The sequence below is a fragment of the Arachis hypogaea genome, chromosome 15, assembly GCF_003086295.3.
Source record: "Arachis hypogaea cultivar Tifrunner chromosome 15, arahy.Tifrunner.gnm2.J5K5, whole genome shotgun sequence".
In the NCBI taxonomy this organism is placed as follows: domain Eukaryota; kingdom Viridiplantae; phylum Streptophyta; class Magnoliopsida; order Fabales; family Fabaceae; genus Arachis; species Arachis hypogaea.
In genome coordinates, this window is record NC_092050.1 from 57,845,500 (window position 1) to 57,856,424 (window position 10,925).

Sequence of the window (10,925 nt, forward strand, 5' to 3'; positions counted from 1 at the left end):
TAATTTCTGCACTTGGTTACATGCTTTCCTTCTTTATGCCTTTAAATTCATGCAACTAACTCACTGACTCACTAACTGTTTGAATTAATTCCTCAATTGAGCTAACCATACTCTTCCATTAACCAAGAGTATTTCACTTGTTTGTGTTTGAGCTGTGTTCGTGTATGACAGGTAGGAGAGGAGAGACATCAACTCCTCCATATACCGAACCAGAGAGGACCCTTCATAGACTTAGAAGGGAAGCAAGAGGGAAGAGAGTAGTGGGAGAAGAGGAATCTGAAGGAGAATCTGAGGACAATTTTGAGGAAGCTTTAGATCTCAACATGGATAGAGAAGTTCACAACCATGAGAGAGCTGATGGAAACGATGCCATCCCTGAGAGGAGGGTTCTTAGTTCATACATAAACCCAACCTCTGGGAATTGTGGTAGTAGCATCCAGAAACCACCCATTCAGGCCAACAATTTTGAGCTCAAGCCACAGCTAATATCACTTGTGGAAAATCATTGTTCCTTTGGAGGAAGTGCTAATGAAGACCCAAACCAACATCTCACAAAATTCCTGAGAATTTGTGACACTGTGAAGTCCAATGGAGTCCAGGAAGATGCCTATAAACTGCTTTTGTTCCCATTTTCACTTAGGGACAAAGCAGCTAAGTGGCTGGAATCATTCCCAAGGGGGAGTCTAACAACATGGGATGAGGTGGAAAGCAAGTTTCTGGCACGTTTCTACCCTCCACAAAAGGTCAATAGGCTTCGATCTGAGGTTCAGACTTTTAGACAACAAGATGGTGAAACTCTCTACGAGGCATGGGAGAGATTCAAGGACTTGACAAGGAAATGCCCACCAAACATGTTCCATGATTGGGTGCAACTGCACATCTTCTATGATGGGCTCTCTTATGAATCAAGGAAGGCTGTAGACCATTCATCAGGAGGTTCATTGAACAGGAAAAAGACTGTGGAAGAAGCCATTGAAGTGATCGAGACAGTGGCTGAGAATGAGTACTACTATGCATCAGAAAGGCACAACACTAAGGGAGTCATGGAGCTGAACCAGGTTGATACAATTCTAGCCCAAAACAAGGTGTTTGCCAAGCAACTAGCAGAGCTTACCAGGCAATTAGAAACAAAGCAAGTGGCTGCAATACACACACAAGATCAAGAGGAAGTAGGCATTGAAGGAGGTGATTGGGATGAGGTTAACTATGTGGGAAACCAACAAAGGCAATCATATGATCCACATTCCAACACTTACAACCCAGGCTGGAGAAACCACCCAAACTTTGGGTGGGGAAACCAACAAACCCAACCACAAAACCACAAACCTTACAACCACAACCAACATAACAATTCCACATACCAAAACTCCAACCAAAGCTCATACCAAGCCACACAAAACACTTACCCCCAATCATCATATCATGGCCAAAATAATCAACATACCCAACCTAATCCGAACCAACAATTTCAAGATCAATTAAACCGGATAGAAGGAATTATGGCAACCATGAGTCAAGACATCATTGAACTGAAGAGCTTCAGGGATGATGTGAGAACTACCTTAAGAAACCATGGTGAAAAACTCAAAAGGATGGAATCTCAAGTAGGAGAGCTATCTCAACAGGCACCCAAATCAACTGCAGTGTTCCCTAGTGACACAGAAAAGAATCCTAAAGGGGAACAAAAGAGAGTAAGATGGGAAGAATGCAAAGCCATCACCATAATGAAGGAAGTCTCAGAAGAAGAAGGAATCAGGCCCTCAGAGCAGGAACCAGAAATCTTGAAGGAAGGTGTGGAAGAAGTTAAGCAAGAAGGTGGAACTGAGCAAGCCAAGGAACTGCAAAAAGGCATGATGGAAGTATACCAACCAAAAGCACCATTTCCTGAGAGGTTAGGAGGAGGTGAAAAAGGAAAACCTATTCAAGGTTTCTAGAGACATTTAACTCTCTTCATGTCAATATTCCCTTTCTTGAGATTCTTCATCAAATGCCCACACACATCAAGTATTTAAAGGAATTGTTAAGCAAGAAAAGAGTTTTGAAGGGAGGACAAACGGTAACAATGAACAAAGAATGCAGTGCTCTCATCAAGAAGGACACACTCTCTAAGAAAACGGACCCAGGAAGTTTTCATATCCCTTGCATCATAGGGGAAACAAAAATTGACAGAGGATTCTGTGATCTAGGAGCTAGCATAAACGTGATGCCTCTAACTCTTATGAAGAGGCTAGAACTGAATGAGGTGAGATCCACTGATGTAATCATACAACTGGCTGACAAAACTCAGAAGCAAGCTGAAGGGGTAGTTGAAAATGTGTTGGTGAAAGTGGGGGATTATTATTTCCCCACAGACTTTGTCATCGTGGACATGGAGGAAAGCTACTTACACCCTATCATTCTGGGCAGACCATTTCTAGCCACTACTAGAGCGCTCATAGATGTAGAACAAGGAGAGCTAATTCTGAGAATACATGATGAACAGCTCATTTTCAAAGTCTTCAAACCTGCATCTGAGCCTGAACCAGAACCTGAAAAGCCTAAAGATGATAGTAGCCATCCGTGTTTGGAGGAAAGTAATCCAGCAGCTGAGACTCTAAAACAGTCATTGGAAGGCAAACAAGAGTTGCAAGAGTTAGAGCCACGAGAATCAGTGGAAACAGATAAGAAGGATCCTCCTGACATAAAGGTCAATGAAGAAATCCTCAAGAGAAAGGGAAGAGTGATAGGGAGATTGCCAAGAGGATGGAGAAACAAGAAAATTCCCACTGAAGGTTTTTCTCTGGGAGATAACGTGATATCAAGTCATTATCTGCCAATCCCACCTGGCCTCAAAACCATTCCTTCCCAGCTCCCTCAAGTGTTCACAATCAGGAAAGTTCTTTCTATGGAACATTTAGAGGTCATGAATGAATCAAGTGGGGACGTTTTCATAGTGAGAGGAGAAGATGTCAAGCACTACAATCCACCCTAACAAGGGACAACCGTCAAGCTAGTGACGTTAAAGAAGCGCTTCATGGGAGGCAACCCATGTTTTTAGTATCCTTAATCTTTAGCGCTTTGCTTTACATCTAATAAAGCATGGTTTCTTATGCATGAACTTGAATCCTCAGGACAACTATTGATTAAGTGCACTAAACCTTGCATGTAAATTACAATTGGTCTCTAAGTTTGGTGTGCCTGATGGCACTCCCAAATCTTACTCAAATTGAATTCCATCTTTCATTCAAGGTGCACAACCAAACATTAAGTTTGGTGTTCTTTTTGAACACAGTTTATGAAAAGCAAGAAGTTCCTCTGGATTTCAAAATTCATGACAAGTATACCATTCACATGTTTTAATAATTTGGTTTCAATTACTTAGGGTAGTAACTTTGTTTAGAATCAAAGAGCCAAGGTGACTATGATTTATTAGAATTATGCACACTCATTAAGGACAACCAATATGGATTTCATGTCATCAGGAGACTTAACCAAACACTAAGTTTGGTGTCCAAATAATAAGTGTGCATACATGTAGAAGTCACGGCTATAAGCTCATAAAGACAAGCATTGATTTACATGTGCAAATACTATTCATAATTCACATGGACCGAAAAAATGATAGCAAATTTGTTTGTTTGTGCAGGTACAAAAGAAAAGACAAAAATGGAGGAAAAAGACAAAGGAAGCACAAGTGGTCAAAAAGAGGCAGGAAGCAAGAAGAAGCAGGATCCCAAGAATTAAGAAGAACCAAGCAATAAATAAGAGGTGGTCTCGTTCCTTAATAATCAAATGATAATTGGTGAACTGTCTTTATGAACGTGTTTTCATCATAAGTCATTTAAGTGTTATGTGGAGTTTTTTTTTTTTATGAGTCGTTTTTTTTAGTATGTCTGTTTGTTAATTGCTTTGAATAAAGTGAATGCCTAGATGTTTGGATATAACTTCACCTTCTTAAACAAGTGCGTGCCATGCTTGCTCTGTTTCCAAAAATAAAAGAAAAGTTTGAACAAAAGTAACTTGGCTAAATTAGTGACAAATCAAGTAGAATTAAGTGGTGGTATGCATGCTTGATTGTTTAGTCAGATCACTAAAATTAGAGTGTAGAATTATCATTTTTTTATGTAGAAAGTGAACATTGTCTATGGATCTTGATGAATAAATGTCTTTGGCCATGAAAAAGAAAGAAAAAGAAAAAGAAAAAGCCACAGAAAAAGGCAACCAAAAAGCAAAAAATTGAGAAAATAAGCTAGGTACCAATGGTTTGAACTTCGGAGACAAATGCCTGTGGTGTTTATGTATTAAGGATATGCTTGGATGAATAGGTTCTGAGGAGTGTTTCAACACTTGGTAACTTGGGTTAACTAACCCGGGATTATCAACCAAAAGTCCATTATCAAGAGCAACCTAAATACAAAACATTTAGTCACACAAAGAGGTGCTGGGCACCAATGTCTCAAGAAGAAATGTGAACTAAAATGCCTAAAGTGGATATGTGTAGTGCACTGATAAGAAAAAGAAAATGCCAAAGGCTTGTGCAACACATGACACTAAGCAAACAAGGAGCAAAAGAAGCTCTAAGAAAAAGAAAAGAAAAACAAAGAAGAGAAAAGTGCCAAAGACATAAGAATAACAAGAGGCCATAGCAATGTTTGATGGATGCAATGGAAAAGTGATAATCCTACCTGATAAGTATGAAAAAGTGATGCTGCAACTTTCTGCATAAAACCCTTCTGATGAACTTCAAATGCTTGCTAATATAGGCAATGTAATTGCTTTCTGTTTCATACTTTCTTCTCAAATAACTCAGGACTTGCTTAGGGACAAGCAAGTATTAAGTTTCGTGTTGTGATGCCAAGGCATCATAGGCTAGTTTCACTAGCATTTTTCTGTTAGTTTTAGTTGTTTTATGCATTTTCTTGAGCTTAAAGTAACCAAAAATGGTTAAATGAAGAACAAAGTAATGAACCATCCAAACAATATGATTTTGATGCAAATTCCATGAGTTTTAGTTATAATACTTAAATGCTATGAATGGAAGATTTCTCATGAAATTTTGCAAGACTTTGATGCAAGTGTTTGGATGATTTCAGGGAAGAAGAGGCTAGGCAAGGAAGCAACAAAATCAATAAAGGAAGCTTGAATATCACATGTGGAGTTTAAGTTCCAGTTTAAGCCTAAACTAGAGCTTAAACGCCAAAAATCATGAAGGATAAGAAATGCTGGGATTGAAGTTTAACCTCCAGTTTGACCTCAAACTGGAGGTTAAACGCCAGAATGAATAGCCTCACTTAAGGAGCATTCCACGTTTAACCTCCAGTTTGACCTCAAACTGGAGGTTAAACGCCAGAATGAGTATGCCACCCAGGGAGGAGTTCCACGTTTAACCTCCAGTTTGACCTCAAACTGGAGGTTAAACGCCAGAACCAGGAAGAGTACCAGGGAGCCATTCCACGTTTAAGCTCCAGTTTGACTCAAACTGGAGCTTAAACGTGTTCGATAGCTTTTCTACTCCAGGGTTGCTCTCTCCATTTCCACGTTTAACCTCCAGTTTGACCTCAAACTGGAGGTTAAACGTGTTCGACACCTCCAGGGCTACCATTCTAAGCTTCCACATTTAACCTCCAGTTTGACCTCAAACTGGAGGTTAAACGTGTTCGACCTCCAGTATGCCTCCACCCTTTTCCACGTTTAACCTCCAGTTTGACCTCAAACTGGAGGTTAAACGTGTTCGACCTCCAGGGCTGCCCTTCCTATCTCCACGTTTAAGCTTCAGTTTAACCTTAAACTGAAGCTTAAACGTGTTCGACTACATGACTCTCCAGGGCTACCTTCTTCCATTTCCACGTTTAAGCTTCAGTTTAACCTTAAACTGAAGCTTAAACGTGCTTCTACAAAAGGCCTCACTGGAAGTGTCTGGCGTTTAAGCTGCAGTTTAAGCTTAAACTACAACTTAAACGCCACTCTTGGAAAAGGTTTCTGGGCCAAAAATATTGGGATTTAAGTTAGTCTTTGAGCACAAATATTAACTTAAACTTACTTTGGTATGAAACCCAATTGAATATCATGGTTTATGGGATTGGGCCTGAAGGATTGATGAGTTTGAAATCTCAATTTATTGAGTCATGTGTCATTATTTGATTATCACTAAGTTGGCTCAATAAATGTTACAGGATTTGGATCAACAACCTCATCAAGATTATGGATCATAAACCCAAGGCAAAAGGAAAGCAAGGAGAGGCCTCAAAGCCCAAGAAGCACAACTGAAGCTCAATATAGAAAGTGTATAAATAAGATAGAAGTTAAGTTAGAGGGGAATTTTACTTTCACTTTTAGCTAGTTTTCCTTTTCTTTGTAATTGAATTCAGAGCTATGATTCACTAAACTCCCTTTCATTGGGTTAGGGAGCTCTATTGTAATTCAATGAATCAATAATAGTTTATCTTCTTCTTCAATCTTTTCTCTTGAATTTTGTTAGAAAGCTTCTCGATCTAATTCCATTGAGTAGTTGTCTTGGGAAAGAAACTACTCATACTTGGAATCCTTCGGAGCCTTGGGAAAGGAATGGAGGATTCATGCTAGAGAAGCTTTCTCACAGTGGATTGGATTGGGGTTTGGATGGATATTGTGACATGTAATCCTACCAAATTGTGGTTCATGAAATTGTGTGGTATAATCAGTGATCAAGCATCATCTCTTCTTATGAACATTTAAACCAAGGGATTGGGAATTTGTTTATTTTTAGAGAGCATTGGTGAGCCAAGGAATTGGGATCCAATCATATAAGATTGCCAAGCAAAATTCAATGAACGCATTGGTTGAGGAAGAGATAAACATGTTTTGATTTGGAGATCTCAATATCTCCTATAACCCAATGAATTCCCCATTTCTGATTTCCACTTTCTCTTTACATTCTGCAACTCAATTCTTGCAATCACCCCCATTCCCTTTTAATTTCAGCAATTTACATTCTGCTCTTTAATTCATGCAATTTAAGATTCAGCCATTTAATTTTCTTGTCATTTACTTTTCCCGCCAATTTTACATTCCGCAATTCTCATCTCAAATCTTGATTCAGCTCAACTAGAACACACTTCTAATCCGAATTGCTCACTCAACCAATCCTTGTGGGATTCGACCTCACTCTATTGTGAGTTTTTACTTGACGACGATAACCGGTGCACTTGCCGGAAGGAATTTTGCCGATTGTGCAATTTCCTAAATCGTAGCATAACAAGTTTATGTGCATCAATCATCTCTTGGTCTTTTATTACTTAGTTCTTTTAGTCTTTCATTCCTTGCTTGAAAACCCCTTGTTGTCCTCTATAACCGAAAGCGTAACATTTCATTGGCATTCCTAGGGAGAACGACCCGAGGATGAAAGACTCTCAGTTAATTTGTATTAGATTTAATATTTGATCTTGAGAATTCATTGTCAGTTTAGACTATGCTACCAACGAATTGATGCTTGTGTTTTGATCGATTCTGAACCGTAATAACAACGAATTCTCAACGCTATCACCTACCTCTGACTTTTATGGCAGAAGAATTGAATTACCTGCCATTGGAGCTAACAATTTTGAGCTTAAGCCTCAGTTAGTCTCTCTTCTGCAGCAGAACTGCAAGTTTTATGGACTTCCCTTAGAAGATCCACATCAGTTCTTAGCTGAATTCTTACAGATCTGTGATACTGTAAATACTAATGGAGTTGATCCTAAAGTCTACAAGCGGATGCTCTTTCCCTTTGCAGTAAGAGACAGAGCAATGCTATGGTTGGATGCCCATCCAAGAAAGAGTCTTGACTCTTGGGAAAAGCTGGTTAATGATTTTCTTGCTAAGTTCTTTCCTCCTCAAAGGATGAGCAAGATTAGACTGGAAGTTCAAACCTTCAGACAAAGAGAAGGTGAATCCCTCTATGAAGCTTGGGAAAGATACAAGCAACTAATCAGGAGATATCCTCCTGACATGCTCTCAGAATGGTCCATCATAGGCGTGTTCTATGATGGCTTGTCTGAGATATCCAAGATTTCCTTAGATAGCTCTACAAGTCGATCCCTCTACTTGAAGAAAACACCTGCAGAAGCAAGAGAACTCATTAAAATGGTTGCTAACAATCAGTTCATGTACACTTCTGAAATAAATCCTGTGAACCTTGGGATCTCTCAGAAGAAGAGAGTTCATAAAGTTGAGACTCTAAATGCCATATTGGTTCAGAATTAGATCTTGACCCAACAGGTCAACATGATCTCTCAACATCTAACTGGGATGTAAACTGCAGCTAGCAGTGCTCAAGAAGCTTCTCCTAAAGAAGAAGCTTATGATCCTGATCAACCCACCATGGAGGAGGTGAATTACATGGGAAAACCCTATGGAAACACTTACAACCCTTCATGGAGGAACCATCCCAATCTTTCATGGAAAGATCAATAGAAACCTCAGCAAGGTTTCAAGAATAGACCACCATTCCCATGTACTCAAGGGAATATGGAAACCTCTAAGCAGAGCCTCTCTGACTTAGTTACTCTGGTTTTTAGCCTCTCTAAGACCACTCATAGTTTCATTAATGAAACAAGGTCCTCCATTAGAAACTTGGAGGTGCAAGTTGGTCAACTGAGCAAGAGGATCCCTGAGATTTCTCCTGAAATTCTTCCCAGTAATACCGGGGTTAATCCTAGAAAAGAGTGCAAGGCCATAACAATGGAAGACATTGTCGAATCAGAGGAGAATAGGAAGGTGTTGAATGCAGTGAAGAAGTCTTCACTGGGCGTTCAACGCCCACACTGGCAGCAAGCCTGGCACTGAACGCCAATGAGGAACCCCTTACTGAGCGTTCAACGCCCATCCTGGCCATAGAGCTGGCATTGAATGCCAGCCAAGGAGAGCTGGCTGGGCTTTCAATGCCCAAACACCCAGGCTTTCTGGCATTGAACGCTAGTGAGGAACTCCTCACTGGGTGTTCAACGCCCAACCATGCAGCCATTCTGGCATTGAACACCAATGAGGAACCCCTCACTGGGCATTCAACGCCCATTTACCCAGGGAAGCTGGCGTTGAATGCCAGAAAGGATATCCTTGCTGGGCGTTCAACACCCAGAATGCTAGAGGGACTGGCGTTTAACGCCAGTCAGGGTGGACAGCAAGGGCGTTCAATGCCCAATAAGCTAACAGAGCTGGCGTTGAACGCCAGTCAAAGCACACCCTTTGAGTGCCTAAGTTCCACTCAAGAACCCTCTATCCCAGAACCAAAGGAAACCATAAAGACCATTGAGGTTCCTTTGCATGCACTTCTGCAGTGCATGAGTTCTGATGACTACTCATCCTCAGGTGAGGATGAAGATACTAGGGAAGAGCAAGTTGCCCGGTACCTAGGAGCTCTTATGAAGCTGAATGCCAAGATATTTGGTACAAAGCCTCTAGAGGAAGAACCTCCATTGCTTACCAAAGAACATCATGCTTTGGTTCAGCAAGAGCTACCTCAGAAGCTTCCAGATCCTGGATGCTTTCTGATTCCTTGCACCATAGGCACCATGACCTTTGATAAAGCTCTATGTGACCTAGGGTCAAGCATTAACCTCATGCCACTCTCTGTAATGGAGAAACTGGGAATCCTTGAGGTACAAGCTGCACACATCTCTTTAGAGATGGTAGATAAGACCATGAAGAAGCCATATGGCTTAGTGGAGGATGTCTTGGTTAAAGTTGAAAACCACTACATCCCTGCAAACTTCATTGTCTTAGACATAAGAGAGGATGAGGATGGATGTGTCATCCTTGGAAGTCCCTTCTTAGCTACTGCAAAAGCCATGATTGATGTGGTGTTATTTGCTTCTGTTTTCTGAATGTATGAAATAAATAGTGCATATTTGAAGTTGAAATTTTAGAATGTTGGCTCTTGAAAGAATAAGGAAAAAGAAAAAAATATTATTGATAATCTGAAAAATCTAAAAATTGATTCTTGAAGCAAGAAAAAGCAGCAAAAAGAAAAATTAAAAGCATGTTGTAAAAGAAAAAAATATTATGCATGCGAAAAAAGAAAAAAAAATTGGCGAAAAGAAAAAAAATAAAAATGCAGAAAAATCCATTACTTCCCAAAAAATGCAGGAAAAGGAGGGTAGATTGAAAAAGCTAGTAACCCTTTAAACCAAAAGGCAAGGGTAAAAGGACCCAAGGCTTTGAGCATTAATGGATAGGAAGGCCCGAAGGAATAAAATCCTGGCCTAAGCGGCTAAACCAAGCTGTCCCTAAACATGTGTTTGTGGCGTGAAGGTGTCAAGTGAAAAGCTTGAGACTAAGCGGTTAAAGTCATTGTCCAAAGCAAAAAGAGTGTGCTTAAGAACTCTGGATACCTCTATCTGGGGACTCTAGCAAAGCTGAGTCACAATCTGAAAAGGTTCACCCAGTTAAAGTGTCTATGGCATTATTGTATCCGGTGGTAATACTGGAAAATAAGGTGCTTAGGGTCACGGCCAAGACTCTGAAAGCTGTATTCAAGAATCAAAATGAGCTTAACTAGGAAAGTCAATAATATCATCTAGATTCTAAGTTTCTAAGGATGCCAACATCTATGAGTTTCAATGGATAGTGAGATGCCAAAACTATTCTAAAGCAAAAAGCTACTAAGTCCCGCTCATCTGATTGTAACTAAGCTTCGTTTGAAACTTAGAAATTTTTTGTATCTTAATTTTCTTTTTATCCTAATGTGTCTTTAGTTGCTTGGGGACAAGCAACATTTTATGTTTGGTGTTGTGATGAGCGGATATTTTATATGCTTTTTGACATCATTTTTATATAGTTTTTAGCGTGTTTTATTAAGTTTTATTAAGTTTTTATAGGTTTTAGTGTTAAATTCACATTTTTTGGATTCTACTATGAGTTTTTGTGTTTTTGTACAATTTCAGGTATTTTCTAGTTGAAATTGATAGCTGGAGCAGAAGTCTGATTCAGAG

At 39.8% G+C, this 10,925-nt stretch overlaps 1 non-coding gene across 1 annotated transcript; it reads right to left on the bottom strand.

Annotated features, from left to right (window-relative positions):
• Positions 1 to 749: 749 nt before the first annotated feature.
• Positions 750 to 853, bottom strand: LOC112753296 (small nucleolar RNA R71). Its single transcript, XR_003177689.1, has one exon. It is a non-coding gene; the product is annotated as a small nucleolar RNA R71 (small nucleolar RNA).
• Between the last annotated feature and the right edge of the window lie 10,072 nt (positions 854 to 10,925).